The 22,311-nt window shown below is 47.7% G+C and overlaps 1 protein-coding gene across 1 annotated transcript in view; it reads right to left on the bottom strand.

Moving 5' to 3' along the window:
• The window catches only part of LOC141084902 (formyl peptide receptor 2-like), a 79,916-nt gene extending 59,922 nt beyond the window's left edge, over positions 1-19,994 (bottom strand). The window contains exon 1 of the mRNA XM_073569854.1: positions 19,869-19,994. The gene's annotated coding sequence lies outside the window, so the exon portion shown is untranslated. The remainder of the gene's footprint in view (positions 1-19,868) is intronic.
• Between the last annotated feature and the right edge of the window lie 2,317 nt (positions 19,995-22,311).

Below are 22,311 nucleotides of genomic sequence, written 5' to 3' on the forward strand. Positions count from 1 at the left end.
TTGTCAACAGATTGTTTGTGGTATTGCAGCTCTGCCTTGTTAACATTGATAACGCTGTGCTACATTACCAAACAGAAATAGTATAACAAACCATGGTCACAACGGAGTGCACAGGACCATCAGGTGGCAACCTGATGAAGACGATGTTCTACCGTTGAAATGCGTTGTGGAACATGAAATAATCCTGGATTGAAATTGCCATCTCCAACCTTTGTCCTCTGCGCTCCATTGTGACCTTGGTTTGTTATCCTATTGCATCCCCTTCCTCCGTTTGAGGTACCCGGCTGGAGCTGCAGTGGACTCTTTTTGCATTTACTTCCCATGACCGCTACCTCAGCGCTCTCTTGTGACCGTTCACTTTGAGCCTGCTACATTACCAAACAGAACCCATCGACAGATGTGCTGTATCTGCAAGGAATCCCATTAATAGTGAAAATTAGTAGAAGAGCGATCTCTTACCTACTACTTCTGAAGAGATGGTGTAGAACGTCTTCCTTCTCCTCAATGGATGAAGGCCGATTTACTGACAATACTTGCAGTATAATATTGGTTGCTCCGTTATAAGTTTCTAGTGGGAGTGTATCATGTGGCGGTACATCGTTATCTGAGTTAACGATACTTATTTGGAGATTAGATGAACAGATACTGAAAAGGCAAAAGCCTTATTTTGATGGAATAACTGCAAGTTTTAAAGGGAGTGGAGACAAAGAGAAAGAAGAAACAAGAACAAGGAACGTCATTGTTCTATCGATAGTCAGTCTGTCCATGACCTCTGTCAACCACCAACCATTGGTTACAGAGGGGCCTAATGTTACCTCCTCAGTGCCCAATCATCATGGTCAGCCACCGACTGCCGGGGGAACATCAGCACGGATGATGCATCACTTTGACGGCAGTATTTGGATGTTGAGGTCATTTGTTGTGGACGTTACATCACACAAACCAAGTGAACAGCAGGAGGCAAAAGACGTCTGAAGTGGAAAGAAAAAAAGAAAGACAATCACAAGGAGAAGGAGGAGGGCATTGGTCACATTGCTTACGTTGCTGTCCAGTTTGCTATTCCAGTGTGAGAAAGTGATGATGATAAAATACTTGTTCAAAAAGAAAAATCGTGGTTGATTTGTATCGAGTCGCTCAGACACAAATCAGAAAAGAATTCTGGCTTCTATCAACACATAAATCACCAACAACTGCTCACGCTTGTTCACAAAGTGAAATGATTTTTACGTAGGCTTCACAGTTATTGTTCTTGGCAACACATTATGCAGTGTGAACATGTGTAAGGGGGTGAAGAGTAAGAAGAGCCCAAAGGAGGTTACCTTCTCTGCTCCTTATCCGGAACCACTTAGCCAGACAGCAGGGTTGCCGGGGGGGGGGGGGGGAAGACTTTCTGCCCTGGATGTACCGGACCTTGTGACTGCTAGGGGCAGAGAGGAACAGGAAGGGGGAGTGGACCGGAAGGTGTGCAGGCAGAGGGCTCGAAGGCAGAGCGCGCCAGAGACAGGGGAGAGTGCGCCGGAGAGAAAGCAGGCTGCAGCACCGCACTCCAAGAGAGAGAGAGAACTCCCCAACAGAGCACTAAGACTGAGGCTGAGATACGAGCAATAGTGAGAGCTGTAGTTGAATACGTAGACTCGGGAGCCTCCATGATCAGAGGAGACTTTCCCCCTGACAGTGCAGAGACAGTGACCCGATCGCACAGACTGCAGTGGCAAGCTGAAACCCCTGATTGTGGCAAGTAGACTGCCCAGTGTGTATAGCATCATTACTGCTGAGTGTCTGTCAGCCTAACATACAGAGACTCAGAGCAGGAGAGACTCCGTTCAGCAGCGTCTCCCTGCTTCCAGCTTCACCCTGAGTAGAGACTGCTGAAATTTAACCTGGCAGTCCTGGTTTCCTTTCGTGAGAGAGAGAGAGACCACAGAGAATGCAAGCACCGCTGTGGATGGAGGCAACGTGGGATAGTGAGACCCTTCAATCAAGATTTCCCCTGGACTGATAAGTTACCTGAATCTCCTGTTTAACCCTTACAGCCCTGCTTTACTGTTTAATTGTCTACCATATCCTAACTACCGTATTATCGTTTACTCTGTTACTTTTTCCCCCACTGCAGCTCCCTGCGTGGAGAGTTTATCCCCTGTAAATAAACCCTTTAGCTCTTGGTCTGTCTCTGATCCGTGTCGACATCACCAGTACCTGCACATTATTACACATGGAGCAACGGAAGCTTATGTGCACAGAACAATCACACAATGCACATTGTTTAGAGTCATCTTGTAAAGGTTGGTGGATTGCACTGAATAAAATAAATGATAAGGTGCAATCGCAACCTTGCAGAGATGTAGACTGCTGCCAGAGTACAATGGCGAAACAAGTCAGCGAGCGATCACTTTAAATGCACTGTGTTAATGACCACACAATGTGAATAGAACTTCGAGTTCCCAGCTCAGTTACTGCAAAGAGTGGAACTGCAGAAAGAAAGCAAGGTACTAAACCTTGTTAAACATAAGGATAGTAGCAAATATGACGCTAGGTGTGGAACCCTATCTCTCACCTTGGGAATTCTAGGCTAAGGGTTGGTCTTGCTCTGTAACTCAGCTGTGCTAACTGCACACAAGATGGAAACAGATGCTATGCCAAGTGGGGGTTTACCTCCCTACATTACCTGCCTAGAAACAACGTCTATGGAAAAAGAGCGGCACACACGTGCAAACAGAGTGGTAGCGTATCCACACACACACACACACACACACACACACACACACACACACACACACACAATCTTAAATGATACTAATGCGCCCGCAGGCACCGCTGGAAGCCTTTTATGTATAGGCTCCTCCCCAAACACTCACACCCAGTTGGCCGAGACATCGCCCGCAGCCCTTCCGGAGCCGCCACTTCACCAGTGCAGCATACATCCGACCACCAATGAGCAGACGCCACATCACGGACATCCTCAGTAAGGTGATCTCTAGACTTAGACTTCGGAGCACATGGCAACACCAGCATACCACTGGTTACCATAGACTTGGCTGGAGAGTCAGCAGTAACCAAACATACACCATGAGCCTGAGCAAGCCGTTGGACCAACGTCTGTGCTGGGCATCATCCCTCGCAGTGGGAGAATCCCAACGCCTAACACGTCTGCCTGGGAATAAAGGCTTTAAAGATTTATGGATCGGAAGTCGTTTACTGTAAATCAATAAGATGACCATACACATTAGATACGTCGAATGAACATTGGGATGATGGCCATTTCACCCTCTTGTACAAAGAAGTGTTATTTCTACTGAGTGCTCCCCAGATCTGTATGAGAAAGGAACAGTGTGTATCGTCTTATCTCTGGGAGAACAATGCAATCGGCAGTACGAAATCAGGCAAGCCCGATCAACATCTCTCCTGACCATACACATTAGACCATTTGCCAAAACCGTAGATATAGTAGTGTTCAGCCAGCAGCCATCTAATATGTATGGCCGACTATAGAGAGAGAAAAGGAGAGAGACAGAGCTGGAAGTGATTAATCACTGTGGTCATTACATTTCTAGTATTGTGCTTGAAAATGCAGAAGAAATTTTGAAAAAGCTGATATGTAACTGTGTTCAACTTCCTTAACATAATATGCCTGTTAGCGAATAAGGATATATTATCGGAATATAATGGAATATGCTCCTTTTTTAGCAATATTAAAATCCCCAAAAATCTCCAAAATACTTTGCACAGCCGACTATTCTGGTAGACATTTGGCATCCACAAGTTGTTTTCTCTGTCATCATCATCATCCTCATCTACTGCTTTCAGTACTTTTACTCCTAATCCTATGTAGGATGTCCTCTATATGTAAAGCCAGGATACAGGCATCCAGTAGTCTATAGTCTATTTGTGGGGAAATTCATCTCCAAAATGCCCATTTTCCTCACAGTCACTGTTGAACTATGTGTATTCTACTGCCTTTTGAAAATGATATAAAGCACTTAGCCTCAATTGAGGATACCTAGCCGTCATTATGCCTTAGAGATCCATTCCTGCTTTGCACACTTTATTGGCACAGACTGTAGGTTAAACCCTGGAACTTGTGTTCTGCTCAAAGGTTAACTACACAATAGGCAGAGGCAATTATGGCCAGGTGTTAAACAAAAGGAAAAAAAAAAAATGATCAGTGAGGTGGTTTGTAGATATGGGGTATCCTAAACCATAGAAAGTGACAGAAGTACTCACTTTACAGGAGAATTAATGAAACAAATTATGGCCACTTTTGGGATAGAAAAGGATTTCCATGTTCCCTAGACTCAAAGCAATGGGCAGAAGGAATGCATTAATGGTACAGTACTTTGAAGTTAAAAATCCAGACACACATGGAAAAAACTCACTCGTTCTGGCAGATTGCTTGCCCATTGCATTGTATTCAATGAGGACTGCCCCAAGGGGTAAATTGATGCTGTCCCCATATGAAATACTGTTTGGTAGTGTCCCTAAGACAGGGTTATATTTCCTTCAGCAGATGCAAGCATCCTATAGTTCCCTCACTGAATATGTCTTGGAGTTGAACAAACATTTGACTGTTATTCATAACCATGTTCTTTTCTCCATCTCAGACCCCAACTGTATAAGCTGCACACACACACTGGCACCAGGAGACTGGGTCGTGGTCAAGAGACTTATGAGGAGGCCACTGGAACCTAGATACATTGATACATTTCAAGTAATACTGTCCACGGCCACTTCTGTCTGTCAGGATCCTGTCAGCGCCGGCGTGCAGCCTCCACTGAGCAGGGACTCACCTGCACTGTAGGGGGGCCCGGGGTCAGGTACAGCCAGAAAGTACAGATATACAGGACCTGTGGATGCTGAAGTTTAGCAAGCCGTCACAGGACCTACGGTCATGTGACTGCAAGGGGGCGGGGCTTAGCATCCTGCTTTCAGAGATGGCAGGACACTATACAGAAATACTCAGAGTCAGGAAAAATGGAGGTCATACACAGAGATATCCGTAAAGTACCAGGGATGAGGCAGAACGGAAAGTCAGGGCAAAGCAGAAGTCAAAACCAAACAGACATCGAAGGTACCAAGCAGAATCCAAAGCAATATCCAGAGAACAGAACGAGTTGTACACAGAGAATCAAGCAACCAGAACACCGCACAAACACCCTCAGGGGTCACCACACAATGCCAAGGGCGAAAGTATAACTGACAGGGGATGGGAGCTTTCTGAGGCTATAAGAATCTTTCCCAGAACCAATGAGAGGCCACCATAATAGGTCCCAGGTGTGCAGGTAAGAGTCTGCACTGAGATCAAAACATTAATCCCAGAAGTGCCGGTCACCCAGCACTGGTATCATGACACTGTCAAGCTCCAAGGCTCAGATTCTTGGATCAACGCTAGCCATCGAAAAAGGTCCCTAATGCAGTCAGCAGAAAAGACGATGACCCTGCCCCTTTGGACCTTGCTGATGGCAATTGCATCCCTTGCCCTAACTCTCAATTAGGTACTAGAGGAGGACTGGGTCAATAAACTGATAAAACATCACCAAATCCTACTTTGAGACATGGACTCTAAAGACCATCCTAAAAACTGCTGAATATGCACCCATAGCCTAATATCCTCTAATACTATGCCATATCTCACAGTACCCCTAACCCCATATGAGGCTTTAAACTATACCTGTTTCCACAAAGAGACCTTTGATACTGCCCATTACAATGGAGGAAACCTCACCAGAAGCCATGTGGTCCCAGTCTAGATTGTGGGAAGGGCGGAGAGTCCATGATTACAGCTCGACCTACTACAGTGTAAATTTATAACACACAGGGCTAAGAAGTTTTCAGTAGGTGAGACTCTAGTAAAGGTACTTAATTGAAGCCTGCGATGACCACAGTCTGAGAACTAGGAAAGGTGTGAGAGCATGTCTATGATTTGTGATGATAGAGAGTTTCAGGATATACCCATGAATATTTTTGACAATGGTGAGTTGTGATTTACAGTTTCTGTCCAGACTTGTGAACAGCTTGACCCAACCAATGTAGGGTCAATAAAACAAACATACATAGTAAAAACATTATAAGTATAAATATTTCCACATAATTTGTTGTGTAGAACCTTGTATACAAGCAAGAGCCACATATAGAACATTAAGTTGCATGCAAGCGAAACTAGTACAGATAAAAATGTTTACAGAAAGAACACCATAGGAAAAAACAAAAACACAAGCCACTTTTCTGTAGTGTTCATCTCCAGACATTGAAACCTTGCTGCCTTTGGAGGCCTGCTACTTAAGTCCCAGACCATGTAACTCCTCCCTCATGTGAATGATAACATGACGGTGACATCACACAGGTCCAATCAGCACATGGCGGTGCCAGCTCTACAGGTGAAGATAAGGTGGACATCCTCCCACCCACTCTATGGATGGCCACATAAAAGCCAGCCCATTATGCAACTTCGCTTAAACCTCACAACACTTAGTGTGTTGGAGGAAAAACTCCAGGTTTTATATCACTGACGCCATTAAGTGTAATGAAACATATCTACCCTCCAGTATTTTACCAGTGACTTTGTCACAATATGTATCGCATACACGTCCCAGCCAAATAATCGTAATGATATGAATTCATAGGCGTGGTATAAGGTAGTTATGAAGGGGTCAAATACTCGAGAGATGACAAAACACCACAATGTGTGTCCAAAAAATGCTTAGAAAATCCTGACAAAGATCTTCGGATTTAAGTATGGAATTTAATCCTTCTAATATAGGGATGGTTACATGCTTAGTGCTTACCGATGATGAAATCATCTAATTCTCTGATTCTCCTGTGGCCGCATGTATAGTCATTCATATACAGTATATTGTAAAGCAGCGGTGTCTACTCTGTGCAGTGATGAGGCAGTGACCCAAGCCAGTTCAGCAACAAAAATGTGTTAATGTCCAAAAAAACCTAACACAGTGCACAACACGCTGTATCCTTTGGATCGCAGCGGGAAGCAACAAAACAGTCCGTGGCCAGTTGCCGTGAGTGACCACGCTGCCAGAGTATGCAAGGGGTGCCAGACCTTTTGGCTCAGCTTGGCCCTGTAATGCATCACACAGGGAACGCTCTGCAAACCACTGTTCTGTGTATTTGCAAGCCAGAACTGACACACCCAAAACTCTTTCTGCAGGGTTTTATTTTCCTTCCTCCAATCTGTGGCCATAGGCCACTTATAAGACCTGGGCTGGAGGAAACGGACCGGACCCCATTACCTTCCTGCAGTCCGTTTAAAAAAATAAAAGCCCATACTGGGTTTCCTGAACAAACTCCTTGGTCAAAATAACTTGACCAGGTTCAAACTTACTTTTATTCCACCCTGTGAGTCACAGGCACACTGCTGTCACCACAAGGCACTCCAGCGGATATAATATGCTTCTGAGTGCATCATGCGGGACACATAGCAACCCTCACATATGACTCCAGTCGTTGTCTCACATACCCCCCCCCTCTGTTCAAACTTGTGGGGTTGAACATTTGTCACCATACAGGGGGACTGTGACAGGGCATACGCATTTCCCTGTGATTTCCCTGCCCTACGCTCCACTGAAAAACTGAAGTTTTGTAGGGACAGGAACTGTTATGATTCGGTAACCGAGGAGGATAGCCGGGGCTTAGGCTAGGCAACCAGAAAGGTTGGTAACTAAGCAGATTGCAGACCCCTGAACTGATAACACAACTAGAAACAGCTGTGGGGTGTACCTACGATGCCCTAGACGCCTTGGCACAGCCAAAGTATTAACTAAGCCTAAAGAAAGAAAGGGGAAAGCTAAACTGCCCCAGAGTAGAACCCCAAAGGAATAGACAGCCCCCAAATATATATTGCCGGTGAGACAAGATGAAGCACAAACACAGGCAGAAAATAGAGTAAGCAAATGATGGGGCCCAAACTGTCTAGACAGAATAGGACAGGAAAGAATATTGTCTGCAATCACGCAAACCCTAAGAAAAATCCAACACGTCTGATATGCAAAAATACTGAGCCACACTACCTCTCCCCCCCCTAGATCAGAATTCTGGTGTGAACTGGAAGCAAGCAAAAGATACTGCTATGCCAGGGGATTTGAAATACTGAACAAACTGACAAGAGCTGAAGCATATGGAACGGGGTCCAGCACAGGACCCCGCAGGGAACAAGGCTGAACTAACAGCAAAGCAGAAATCAGAGTAAGGCAAAAACAGACAAATGACTTATCTGAAAGATGCAGGACTAAGCAGGAGGCAAACAGACTTCCAAAGTGCACAGGAAGAAACGAAATCACCAGCAACAATTTAGGGAAGGTTGCTCACTTAAATCTTCCTAGTCTGTAACACCTGACCTCCAATCATCCTCTTCAGGTGATTGACCTCTGTCAGCTAGACCAACTTCATTACCCGCTGCAACCACCAGAGGGAGCCCAAACTCAGAAGCCAGGTCAAAAGTGTTCACAACAAGGAACCATCTGGTAACTCGGGCATTCCTCTCTTTTGCATTTCTCATCCAGACGAGGGGGGGAAGGGTCCGTTACCAAACGAAACTGACGCCCGAGCAAATAATAGCATAAGGACTCCAAGGCCCATTTAATCGCCAAGCACTCCTTCTCCACTACGCTATAATTTTTCTCTGCCGGGGTCAGTTTCCTGCTCAAGTTGGTGACTGGATGCTCATCCCCGTTGACCTTTTGCGACAGCACTAGAGTTGAGCGACTTTTGGTTTTTTAGGGTCGAGTTTCGTTTCGTGAAACCCGACTTTTCCAAAAGTCGGGTCGAGCAAGATCGTCCGATTATAGGGAAAAGTCGGGGTCGTCCCGAAACACGAAACCCAATGTAAGTCAATGGGGAATAAAAGTCGGCAGTGAGAGGAGGACAGGAAACACACCTAGAGTGCCCATTTGAATGCCAAAAGCATCAATTCTTCTTACTTAAGCTTGTCAACCTTAATTAACTTCATAATACAAGTTACGCACTGAAAAATGGGGGTTATTTGGCTAAAGTTGTGGGGGGGAGGGCTGGCTCCAGGTTTTCATGTGCCCTGGGCGAAAGAGCGCCCCTTTAACACATACCACAACTCATCATGCTCCGATACGGCAGAGAAATAGCGGTATAGTACAATGAAAAATACCTCACTTTTTACATCTCATGACGAGGCCCATCTATTTCTCCATACAGAATCATTGGTCCCATATAATGTTTGAAACAGTATATGATGAGCTCCACATAATGCTACAGTATATGTTGGTCCCCATGGATGAAGCTCCACTGTCTTATGGGCCCAAATAATGCTCCAAACATAATGGGCCCCATTTCTAATGCTCTAGTGTATAATGGGCCCTGTAAATGCTGCTCCAGTGTCTGATGTCCACCTTTGGAATGTTCCAGTGTATGGTGGGCCCCATCTATCATTCTCCAGAGTATAGTGCTCCCCAAAAATTGCTGTCCCAACATTGAAAACAATGAAATAAGTCTCGTCGCTAGGGAATCCCTGTACTAGTCTGGACTCCTCGTCGTCCCCATCTTCCATCTCACTGCACAGTATTTCAACCTTGCAAGTGCTGTGATCCTGAGCAAGCAGGGGGGCCCACTCGTTGTTGACGGCACTGGCACAGGGCCCCTGATAGTACGGTGGTGTGTCTGATGGCGGGTGGGCCGAACCTGCACTTTCATCTGCAGCTTCCTCTTTGTCACCGTGTACGATGGAACTGTATATGGGAAGGGTAACCTGAGTTTCCTCAGGGTCAGATTCAGGCCGTGTAGCGTGTGAGGGGAATGTAGTGGTCTGGGTCAATGTACCAGCAGATTCATCGAGCAGTGGCTGGGCATCAGTGCACTTGTGTCGCCCCCAGGAGTACGGTCGCCACAGTGGCATTACCTTCCTCCTAGGGAGTGTGATGTCATGCTTGCGAGCAACGAAGGATCTCTCTAGCAGGTTAACTGATTGGGCGGCGTTATTCCCACGAGTCATGACCCTCCAAACAGCGATCATGAAGGCAAAGTGTTTGTTTTACGTGGGCAGTATGGTTGCAAAGCTGAACCTTAAAGGAATGTCCAGAAGGGCACCACCAGGAGTGGAGCCTATGGTTTAATTCGACTCCACCTGGGAAACCTCAACCATGCAAGCTACAGAAAAGATGCACACATTGCAAGCTTAATTCCGTTAACGAACGAGACTCCGTCATGCCCCGCGGTCCGAGTCCGGCTTACTAGAGGGACACATGAGGCTCTGGCACATGAGATTGGCCTATAACTGGTGGGTCATTCCCTTACATGTCCGTGGCTGCATGTGCGCTACACTGAAAAGGCCAGCGTTTGTCGCTTACAGGTGCAGATAACCCACTGAACAACGTTAGTGATGGGGATCTGTGATTAAAATTATTACCCGCGAACGATGATTTCCCAGTAAGTGCAGGTCAACCGCAGTTCCGGAATTAGGCCTAACCGTCATTCCTGAAAAAATGAAAAACTTACGTGTGTAAACCACAGGTGCTGTAGCTTGCTTAACAGCTCGCCAGCCGTTCTCAGGCCCAGTATGGATTACACGTGATTGCACAAAGGTGAGAAGGGGTACCGTATCCCCGGATAACATGTATGGATAGTGTACACATTCAAAATATATGTCTATACATAAGGAGGCAGGCTCAGACGGTGTTAGGCCCAGTATGGATTACACGTGATTGCACAAAGGTGAGAAAGGGTACTGTATCCCCAGAAAACATGTATGGATAGCGTACACATTCAAAATATATGTCTATACATCAGGAGGCAGGCTCAAACGGTGTCAGGCACAGTATGGATTTGACGGCCCAGACTACACAGCGGAGGAGCAGGGAGAGGTAAAGATTGCAAATGCTGGGTCCCTGCCCAAGCAAGGGGGGCGCACTCGTGGGCGTCGGTACTGGTACTGGGGACCTCATAGTATGGCGGTGTGTCTGACGGCGGGTGTGCACCACCACCGTCAGAGACACTTGATTGCACTATGAGGGACCCTGTGCCAGTGCCCGCGCCCAAGAGTCGGCCTACCCACCTGTCCAGGGCAACGGCACTCGCACGGTGTCGTGCGCTAGGTGGTGACCCCGGCCATGGGGGGGGGGAGGCAGCACAGTTAGGGAGTTTTAGAAAGTGGCATATGTTGATGTTGGACGTTCAGCTGATGCAAAAGGTGAAATAGGTCAAGTCCCAGGAAGAGGTGGACCAAAGCAAGCCATTTTTCTGTCACCCTATGTGTCATCAGGGGAAGGTGGGACAAAATCCTTGGAAACCCATGCGTGGTTCATTTTAATGAAGGTTAGATCATCCATATTTTGGGTTGACAGACGGGTCCTTTTTTCTGTCAGGATTGATCCAGCTGCACTGAAGACTCTTTCCGATAGCACACTTGCAGCTGGGCAAGCGAGCTCCTGTAAGGCATATTGTGCCAATTCAGGCCAGGTGTCCAGTTTAGCGGCCCAATAGTCAAAGGGGAATGACCTGTGTGGGAGAACATCGATATGGGAGGAAAAGTAGTTTGTAACCATAGTCTCCTGTCACTTTCCATCGATGCAGTATTACCAGTTGTGTGAGCGGTACTTGAAAAATCAGACAACAACATTGTCATGAAACCCCTGTCTCCAATGCCACTTCTGCTGTGTGCACCACGAACACCTCTGCCAAGCTGCCCCCGGCCCGTACGGCTCGTGTGAGAACCATCACCGCTGCTGTGTGCTGGGAATGCCTCAAGCAACCGATTTACCAGAGTTGCTTGTTTATTAGCCAGTATTAGGTCAAGGTTCTCCTGTGGCATGATGTTTTGGAATTTGCCTTTATAGCGTGGATCCAGGATGCTGGCCAACCAGTAGTCGTCATCGTTCATCATTTTGGCAATGCGGGGGTCCCTTTTTAGGATCTGCAAGGCATAATCTGACATGTGGGCCAATGTTCCCGGTGTCAATGATGCACTGCGAGTGCTGGTTGGAGGAGCACTTTCTGGCAAATCCACATCCCTCCAGTCACGCACAAACCCTGTACCAGACCTTGCCATGCCAACATTTTCACTTGCCCCACGAGATGCATCCTCCTCCCCTAAGTAATCATCCCCATCATAATCATCCTCCTCCTCCTCTTCTTCCTCCACCTCGTCCAGGAGAGGTCCCTGAGCAGACAATGGCTGAATGTCATCAAGGATTCCCTCTTCGTCAACATTGGCTGCAGACGCCTACTCCTTAAGGTGCGTCAAAGTTTGCATGAGCAGACGGATAAGTGGGATGCTCATGCTTAGGATGGCGTAGTCTGCGCTTACCAGCCGTGTGCATTCCTCAAAATACTGAAGGACTTTACAGAGGTCTTTCAGCTTCGACCACTGCACACCTGTCAACTCCATGTCTGCTCTCAAAGTGCCTGGCCGTGTATCCTCCCACAAATGCATTATGGCCTGCCTCTGTTCGCACAGCCGCTCCACCATGTGCAGGGTGGAGTTCCACCTTGTTGCAATGTCGATAATGAGGCGGTGGTTGGGAAGGTGGAGCAATCGCTGCAGCTTCTGCATACGAACGGAGTGTACAGGCGACCGGCGGATGTGCGCGCACAGTCTTCGCACCTTCTGGAGCAGGGCTGTTAACTCCGGATAATTTTTGAGGAAGCACTGCACCACCAGGTTCAAGGTGTGAGCCAAGCAAGGTATGTGGCTGAGTTTTGAAAGGGCTATGGCTGCCACAAAATTACGGCCGTTATCACTAACTACCTTGCCTGCCTCAAGATGTACACTGCCCAGCCATGACTCAGTTTGTCGCTTCAAGTACTCGGCCAGCACCTCGGCAGTGTGTCTGTCGCCCAAACACATCATCTCCAACACAGCCTGCTGACGCTTTCCACTAGCTGCTCGATAGGGGGACACATCGTGTGCAACAGTGGCAGCTGCAGATGGAGTGCTCGTACGACTGCGCTCTGTGGACGAGCTTTCGCTTCTGGAGGAGGAGGAGGAGGGTTGAACGCCTACAGCCAACTGTTTCCTATACCGTGGGCTAGGCAGCACTGTCCCACCACCGCTGTCCCCTGTGGACCCTGCATCCACCACATTAACCCAGTGCGCAGTGATGGACACGTAACGGCCCTGGCCATGCCGACTGGACCATGCATCAGTTGTGAGGTGCACCTTTCCGCTCACTGACTGCTTGAGTGCATGGACAATGCGGTCTTTCACATGATGGTGGAGGGCTGGGATGGCTTTGCGAGAGAAGAAGTGGCGACTGGGTAGGTCATAGCGTGGTACTGCATAGGCCATGAGTTCACGGAAAGCTGTGCTTTCCACCAACCGAAAGGGCATCATCTCAAACGAGATTAGTTTGACAATGTGGGCGTTCAAACCCAGTGTACGCGGATGAGAGACTGAGTACTTTCTTGACCTACTCATAGTGTCTGGGAGGGTGAGCTGGACTTGAGAGCTGCATATGGTGGAAGTAGCGGTGGATAGGGCGGACTGAGAGAGGGTTGATGATGGTGATGTAGTTGGTGTTCTTTCTGATGGCCTAGAATCAGTCTTTCATTGATATAATAGTGGGATTCCCTGACTGCTGTGGCCTTGCAACGACACCTCAACATTTGCTGCTGTGCTAACCGGTGGGCTTACAGTGGGGGAAACAATGTAGCGTTGCTGACTACCTTCGTTGTGATCAGTTGCACATGTGGCACTTGAGGTTTGGTGTTGTGTCCAAGCTTGCAAGTGCATGCTGGTTAAATGTCTAAGCATGCAACTGGTATTCAAATTTTTCAGATTTTTCCCTCGGCTAAAGGTCTTTGCGCACTTCTTACAGATAACCTTGGCCTGATCATGAGGATTTTGGTCAAAAAAGTGCCACACTGCACTCTTCCTACTTTGGCAGACATTTTGCGGCCTAGCACGCTGTGATCTTTTGACCCTCTGGACAAGCTGTCCAGCAACTCTTTTGATGTTTGGAACCTGTCTTTGGAGTGCTCCGGGTCAGCCAGATAACAGCTGTTGCGATGTCGATGTCTGCTGTGGATGCTCCTCATCTGAGCTATTGGAAGCAGCACCCTCTTCCCCCAATGGATGCCAATCTGGGTCAACAACTGGGTCATCCATCACCTCCTCTTCTATGTCATGTGCACCTTCCTCTGTGTCACCGTGTATGGTGGTATAGTGTGCGGGAAGGGGCACCAGAGTCTCAGCAGGGTCAGAATCTGGCTCTGTACACTGCGAGGACAATATAGTGCTCTGAGTGAATGTACCAGCAGAATCATCCATCAGCGGCTGTGCATCAGTGCACTCCATGTCAGATTCATCTTGGCCTGGGTAATTCACCATTTCACTTGATAATCCAGGCATGGTATGTGAAAACAGCTCCATGGAGTAATCAGTAGTATGGCCTGCGTCATCCTTCAATCTTGTTTGGGGTGAAGGACACAAGGAAAGGTGTGGTTCATGAACATGAGCCTCCAATGACAACTCAGTGCTTTTACTTTTTACAACTGAAGAAGAGGAGGCGATAGAGCTGGAGGCTGAGTCAGCAATGTAAGACAAAACTTTTTCCTGATGCTCTGGCTTTAAAAGCGGTTTGCCAACTCCTAGAAAACTAAGCCTTCGAAGCCTTATGGAGCCAGACGATGACGCAGGCTCAACACCTCCTGCATTCGGTCCTATTTTGCTCTTGCCACTACCATCAGATCCACCACCAACACCATCATTACCAGCTGCCAACCCCCGCCCAATTCCACGGCCTCTTCCACCAGCCTTCCTCATTTTTGGTAGAAATGTAGACAAAATCCAACAAAATATAGTAATGTAAAATAGGACAGGGGAGATTTTGAATTTCTGCACACACTAGTGGACACTGTACACTTTTGGATTGTGTGAGGCCCACTGAATATCTGAGCGCTGTCACAGGCTCGATGGCACAGCTGTGACCAAAGTGACTAGAGGAAAAGGGAGATTTTGAATTTTTGCAGACACTTGTGGACACTGGACACTTTTGGATTGTGTGAGGCCCACTGAATATCTGAGCGCTGTCACAGGCTCGATGGCACAGCTGTGACCAAAGTGACTAGAGGATAAGGGAGATTTTGAATTTCTGCAGACACTGGACACTTTTGGATTGTGTGAGGCCCACTGAATATCTGAGCGCTGTCACAGGCAGAAATTGGCTAGTGTATCACAAACTACAAGGTGTATGTAGAATTGGGCAGAATAGGAATCTCCCTAGAGTGCAGGTCTGTAAGAACGGAACATGTCCTCGACTTATTCTCACAGAGTGACACACTGATAGCTTCACTGTGGCTATGATAACAGCCGTTACACTGTACTGTGTGAGGAGCGTACACCGCTGTATGGTGAGAAAAATGCACGCTCAGTACCTCAGCAGGACAAAAAAAAAAAAAAAAAAAATTGGGATTGCTTTTAAAAAAGCAGTTTGCGGAGCAGTGGGTAAACAGCAATGCAGGAATGTCAGGAAGCCTTAGAAGGCATCCCAACAACCAACACCACTGATACACCACTATATAGCCTCCCCTTGCACTGCACACAGTGACTGGTGTGTTGTACAGGCAAAATCGCTAGCAGCAGAAGCAGTTTTTTTTCCTTCTTCCCTGCCTAACGCTCTCCCTACAGAATCAGCAGCAACCTCTCCCTATGCTAAGATTGGCAGAAGTAAGATGGTGGTCGGCGTGCACGCCCATTTATACCCCCTTTTTTTCGTTTCATGAAACCCGACTTTGCCAAAAGTCAGCGACTTTTGAAATTTTCCGACCCGTTTCGCTCAACTCTAGACAGCACCGCTCCAATACCTACCTCCGATGTCTCGGTTTGTACAATATAGGTCTTCTTGAAGTCGAGGCTGATGAGGACCGGCTGTCCACACATTGCCGACTTCAGGGACTGGAATGCTTTCTCCGCCTGAGGATTCCATCGGACCATCACTGTCCTTTTACCTTTTAAGAGGTCCATTTGGGGTGCTGATTCCCCCACAAAACTGGGTATAAACCGGCTGTAGTAACCAATGATGCCAAGGAATGCCCTCACCTGTTTAGTGCTTAAGGGCTTGGGCCAGTTGTAGATGGCCTCGATCTTGTTAGCTTGAGGTTTGATCACCCCGTGACCGATCACGTAACCCAACGACCGAGCTTCCGTGAGCCTTATCACACATTTCTTTGGGTTTGTTGTTAACCCCGCTCTAACACGGCTTGTACCTGGGACAGGTGGGTCTCCCAGTTGGTACTAAAGATGACTATGTCATCTAAATAGGCCGATGCGATTCTAACACTATGTCCATCAGCCTCTGGAATGTGGCCGGAGCCCCACGTAACCCAAAGGGTGAGACAACATAGTCAAACAGACCCTCTAGCATGATAAATGCAGTCTTCTCTTTAGCCAATTCTGTACGGAAAACCTGCCAGTACCCTTTGGTGAAGTCGAGTGTGGTGAAGTACTGGGCCTTTCTCAGTCTTTGAATTAGCTCGTCCACCTGAGGCATTGGGTAGAAGTCAAATTTTGACACCTCATTTAACTTCCTGAAGTCATTACAGAAGCGTAACGACCCGTCCAGTTTAGGTATTAACACAATGGGGCTAGCCTACTGACTCCGGGACTCTTCAATGACTCCCAGTTGAAGTGTTTGCTTCACTTCAGCCGCTATCACTTGCCTCCTGGCTTCTGGCACTCAGTATGGTTTCATCCGTACCCTTACCTGGGGTTCGGTGACAATCTCATGCTGTATCACCGAGGTTCACCCCGGCAGCTCTGAGAATACATCCGTATTCTGCAGCACCAAAGCTCGAGCCTCCCGTAGCTGCTGTTTTGTGAGGATGTTGTTTACTTTTACTTCACACCCAGTTATGTCCTTGGCCAGAGCCAGAGGGACCCCATTTATATGACCGGAGTCGCCTCTGTAACCTCTGTAATCCTCGGTCCTTCCAGGCCTTTAGCAGGTTTACATGGTAAAGCTGCTCGGGTTTCCTTTTCCCAGGTTGGTACACCTTATAATTCACTTCCCCCACTTTCCCCCGTATCTCATAAGGCCCTTGACACTTGGTCATGTATTTACTCTCTGGGGTGGGTACTAATAGCAACACCCGTTCTTCTTCTTTAAAGGTCCTGACCGTGGCCCTTTTATTATACGTGCGGCTCTGAGTGGCCTGGGCATCCAACAGATGCTCCTTTACTATGGGCCGCAAGACTGCAATCCGATCCTGCATTTTTTCATATACTCAGATGACACTCTTATGTGGAGTGGGCTCCTGTTTCCACATCTCTTTGGCTACATCCAGCAGTCCTCTTGGGTGCCTGCCATACAATAACTCAAATGGGGAGAACCCCGTGGACGCCTGCGGTACCTCACGAATGGCGAACATTAGATGGGACATGTTACTGCCCTAATCCCTCCCATTCTTGGTGACTACATTTTTTCGCATGGCTTTTAGGGTCTTATTAAACCTCTCCACCAACCAGTCGGTTTGTGGATGGTACGTTGACATATGTAGCTGTTTAAATTGGAGCAGCTTACACAGTCCCCTGGTCACCTTAGACATAAATGGAGTACTTTGATCAGTAAGGATTTCCTTGGGTAGCCCTAGGCGACAGAACATGGTGAACAGTTCACAGGCTATTAGTTTAGCTGAAGTGTGGTGGAGTGGAATCGCCTCTGGGTACCGGGTGGCGTAATCTACGACTACTAATATGTGCTTTTGGCCCCGGGAGGATTTTACTAATGGTCCTACCAGATCCATCTCAATCCGCTCAAAAGGTACCTCTATAATGGGCAGAGGCACCAGTGGACTCCTATAGTTCGTGGTGGGTGAGGTTAGTTGGCACTCTGGACATGTGTCGCAATACCTTTTGACCTCAATATAGACACCAGGCCAGAAAAACTGCTGCAATATGCGCTCTAATTTCTTTTTGGCCCCCAAATGCCCTCCCAGCATGTGAGAGTGAGCCATGTCGAGCACCTTCCAATGATAGGATTGAGGCACCACCAGCTGTTTTACCACCTCATCCCTGATTTTATCAATCCTGTACAGTAACTCCTGGTTGATCTCCATCCGGGGAAACTCTCTCTCTGAACCTGGTCGTTGAGCCACACCATTCACCATGATTACTCCCTGGCCCGGGTCAAAGTGGTGTCCTGGAGCTGGGCAGTCCTGAACTTACCAGGTGATATCTCCACTCAGGAATTGGTGGATTCTCCTCAACTTCTCCTGACAATACATCTAGGGGAAGCCTATCGGGGTTACACTATGTCCCTATGTTGGTGACCCCTACGGCATGAGTCTCTGACTCGGGATCTTCAGGTTCTGCGCCCGGAACACTATTTACCCTGAGAGGGTTAAGTCTAGTCTCCCAGAGTGACCAGAACAGGGGAAAGTCTCTTCCTATACGGAAGGGTCTTTACCACTCCCACCACCTGTTTTATCTCCCCACACGGGGTGGAGAACGTGACCTCCTCAGTCGGGTACTCTCAGAGGTCCCCATGTATGCACACTACCCCCACCTTCTGTCCATTAGGTCTATCCCCGGCAACCAGGGACTCGTGTACCAGGGTCACCAAACTCCTGGAGTCCAAGAGAGCGTCCGTCTGGTACCCACTAACGAGTACCTCGCACCGCTGAGGTTTGGTACCGGCAGGGTCTGTAGTGGCAGTGCAGACTGGCTGGGCATACATAGATACCTTGCGGGTACACCCGCAGTCCATGGGTTCGGTTGTTAGGAGACAGCAACCACATGTCCAGGCTCTTGGCATCCCCAACATTTAAGAACTGGGGCCCGAGGGAACCTTGGGGCCATGTTAGGGGACACGGGGTGGTTGACACTCTCCTTCCGAGATATCCCCTCAGTATGGGCCTTGGTGGAGGGTGGTGGATTTTTCCCAGGCTTATGAGCTGACGGGGCCTTACGTGACAGCCGACGTGGGGCAGTGTCTGGTATAAAGTCTTGTGTGGCTGTATACCGCTCAACCAGTCCTACCACCTAGTCCAGAGTGCCTAGGTCCCCTTGCCCCACCCAACGCTGTATGGCAGCTGGCAGGGCCCTCACCAGCCGGTCGACCACCACCCTCTCTACCATCTGGATTGGGGTTAAAGTCTCAGGCTGTAGCCATTTTTTAACCAGTTGCAGTAAGTCATAGGCTTGAGATTGGGCAGGGCAAATCTCAGAAAAAGACCACTGGAACACCCGTTGGGCCTGCACATATGTATTAACCCCCAGTCGGGCAAGTATCTCACCTCTCAGCTTCCCGTAGTCCAGGGCATCGTCCCGACTGAGGTCCAGGTAGGCCTTTTGTGCATCTCCCGTCAAGAAGTTGGACACCACCTCAGCTCAGGGATTTTCTTTTTTTTCCTTCCTTCAATCTGTGGCCATAGGCCAATTATAAGACCTGGGCTGGAGGAAACGGACTGGACCCCACTACCTTCCTGCATATTTAAAAAATAAAAGCCCATACCTGGCTTCCTGAACAAACTCCTTGGTTAAAATAACTTGACCAGGTTCAAACTTACTTTTATTCCACCCTGTGAGTCACAGGCACACTGCTGTGACTACAAGGCACTCCTGTGGATCTAATACACTTCTGAGCGCATCCTGGGACACACATAGCGACCCTCAAATATGACTCTGGTAGATACCTCACAATATATATATATATATAAAAAAAAAAGAAAAGAGCCAGCACTGCCAGTGGTCAGAACGCATAACATGAGGTGCATATGCACATATATTACTGCATTCAAAATGAGACATTTAGCAAAATATTGATCAATATATTGAGCCACCCCACCAAGCCAAGGCAATCTCATATGGGGGGTCCTACTCTACATTTTTATTTATTCACTGTGCCATTGCGGCCTCCTAAATGTTTTAAAAGCAAGACCATATCAAATGCAATCCATACCTGAAGCATATCTGCATCACTCCCGTGCAGCCAGATGGAGCAGGTGCAGATAAAGGCCAACCAGGTCTGAACACAGACATCTCAGGTTTGACCTCCACACACTGCCCAACCAGCAAACACAGATGAAGGGCAATGCAGGCTCAGACAGGGATGCAAAAATAAATAAAGCCTGGGGCAGGGCGGGGCTGCCGTGCGTGTGCACAGCAGCCTAGATCAATCACATTAAACACAGAAAAGATGGCGAACATGACCCAGCGTGCACGTCAACAGTGGTGGTCAGCCACAAAACCAATTTGCAATAAAAAAAGAGAAGAGCCAGCACTGCCAGTGGTCAGAACGCATAACATGAGATGCATATGCACATATCTTACTGCATTCAAAATGAGACATTTAGCAAAATATTGATCAATATATTGAGCCACCCCGCCAAGCCAAGGCAATCTCATATGGGGGGTCCTACTCTACATTTTTATTTATTCACTGTGCCATTGCGGCCTCCTAAATGTTTTAAAAGCAAGACTATATCAAATGCAATCCATACCTGAAGCATATCTGCATCACTCCCGTGCAGCCAGATGGAGCAGGTGCAGATAAAGGCCAACCAGGTCTGAACACAGACATCTCAGGTTTGACCTCCACACACTGCCCAACCAGCAAACACAGATGAAGGGCAATGCAGGCTCAGACAGGGATGCAAAAATAAATAAAGCCTGGGGCAGGGCGGGGCTGCCGTGAGTGTGCACAGCAGCCTAGATCCATCACAATAAACACAGAAAAGATGGCGAACATGACCCAGCGTGCACGGCAACAGTGGTGGTCAGCCACAAAACCAATTTGCAATAAAAAAAAGAGAAGAGCCAGCACTGCCAGTGGTCAGAACACATAACATGAGGTGCATATGCACATATCTTACTGCATTCAAAATGAGACATTTAGCAAAATATTGATCAATATATTGAGCCACCCCGCCACGCCAAGGCAATCTCATATGGGGGGGGTCCTACTCTACATTTTTATTTATTCACTGTGCCATTGCGGCCTCCTAAATGTTTTAAAAGCAAGACCATATCAAATGCAATCCATACCTGAAGCATATCTGCATCACTCCCGTGCAGCCAGATGGAGCAGGTGCAGATAAAGGCCAACCAGGTCTGAACACAGACATCTCAGGTTTGACCTCCACACACTGCCCAACCAGCAAACACAGATGAAGGGCAATGCAGGCTCAGACATGGATGCAAAAATAAATAAAGCCTGGGGCAGGGCGGGGCTGCCGTGAGTGTGCACAGCAGCCTAGATCAATCACAATAAACACAGAAAAGATGGCGAACATGACCCAGCGTACACGGCAACAGTGGTGGTCAGCCACAAAACCAATTTGCAATAAAAAAAGAGAAGAGCCAGCACTGCCAGTGGTCAGAACGCATAACATGAGGTGCATATGCACATATCTTACTGCATTCAAAATGAGACATTTAGCAAAATATTGATCAATATATTGAGCCACCCCGCCACGCCAAGGCAATCTCATATGGGGGGTCCTACTCTACATTTTTATTATTTCCTGTGCCATTGCGGCCTCCTAAATGTTTTAAAAGCAAGACCATATCAAATGCAATCCATACCTGAAGCATATCTGCATCACTCCCGTGCGCGCTGGGTCATGTACGCTATTCTTTCTGTTTTCTTAGTGATTGATCTAGGCTGCTGTTCACATTAACAGCGGCCCTGCCCTGCCCTAGGCTTTATTTGATTACGCACCTGTATCTGGGCCTGGATCGTCCTTTATCTGTGGTGCTGGTCAGGCAGTGTGGAGGTTGGACCTGAAATGTCTGCATGGACCTGGCTAGCCTTTATCTGCGCTTGTCCTCTCTGGTGCCATAGGAGCGATTCTGAAATGCTTGAGGTACAGTGTGCATGTAATGAGGTCTTGCTTTTATACATTTAGGAGGCCGCAATGGCACAGCGAACATAAAAAACGTAGAGTAGGACTCCCCATACGAGACTGCCTTGACGTGGCGGGGTAGCTCAAACAATTGATCAATTTTTTGCTAAATGTCTCATTTTTGAATACAGATAGAAACCAATGTGTGTTTTCACACTTTATGTATTACGTTCTGACCACAAGCAGCGCTGGCTTCTCCCCCTCTTTTTTCTTGATATATGTATATATATATATATATAATATATATATACCGTACATACTCGAGTATAAGCTGAGTTTTTCAGCCTCTTTTTTTGGCTGAAAAAGACCCCCCTCGACTTAAACTCGAGTCACAGGCTCCACATACCTGGTCAACGATGCAGGGTGGAGGTCCCCGGCATCTCTGGATGATGTAGTGATGTAGTCGCATCCCTGCAGCCTCTGTCAGTGTCCCCAGTGGCTGCTGCAGGGCCGGCGGTCAGCATTGGCAGCGGGGCAAGTGCCGGGGTCCTAAGCAGA

This window comes from Dendrobates tinctorius, unplaced genomic scaffold (assembly GCF_039654945.1).
Source record: "Dendrobates tinctorius isolate UK_male_01 unplaced genomic scaffold, ASM3965494v1 ptg000028l, whole genome shotgun sequence".
In the NCBI taxonomy this organism is placed as follows: Eukaryota; Metazoa; Chordata; class Amphibia; order Anura; family Dendrobatidae; genus Dendrobates; species Dendrobates tinctorius.